Below are 635 nucleotides of genomic sequence, written 5' to 3'. Positions count from 1 at the left end.
AGCAGTGGCCGAGCCTCATCAGAAATCTCGTAAGCCTCCATCCGGTTGTTGCAGCAAGCAGTAATAAGACAGGAAATATGAATGGCTATCAGGATGTAGGTCACGTTACTGCACCAAAATGCAAACAGGTGGAAATACATGTTGCATTTGAGATCGGTTTCTGGAGTATGGTTCAGGATGTAGTTGCAGTAGACATGTACAGTACCTGGAAAAATATAAATGAGGGCTCAGGAAATAAGGTTTTATCGTGCTTGGATACACACAACATTACTGTAATGCAGTAATTCTTAAACTACGAAAAGCTTTGGTAAATGGACTGGTTCTTATATAGCGCTTTTCTACTCTGAGCACTCAAAGCGCCTTACACAACTTGCTCTGTTACCCAATCACATTTCTAAGATTTTAGTGCTAGCTAGCTAACATTCATACACACATTCACATTCCGATGGACCCATCGGAGAGCAACCTGGGGTTAGTATCTTGCCCAAGGATATTTGGCATGCAGACTAGGATCACACCACCAACCTTCCGGTTAGTAGGTGACCTGCTCTACCACCTGCGCTACAGTCACCCTAAGCTCTGCTAAAAATATTCATCAATAATTTAGTAAACCTCAATATAAATAACTTTTGAGA

The sequence above is a fragment of the Haplochromis burtoni genome, unplaced genomic scaffold (assembly GCF_018398535.1).
Source record: "Haplochromis burtoni strain Fernald_Lab_line unplaced genomic scaffold, NCSU_Asbu1 Contig_82, whole genome shotgun sequence".
In the NCBI taxonomy this organism is placed as follows: Eukaryota; Metazoa; Chordata; class Actinopteri; order Cichliformes; family Cichlidae; genus Haplochromis; species Haplochromis burtoni.
Note: the sequence above shows the minus strand (reverse complement) of the source record.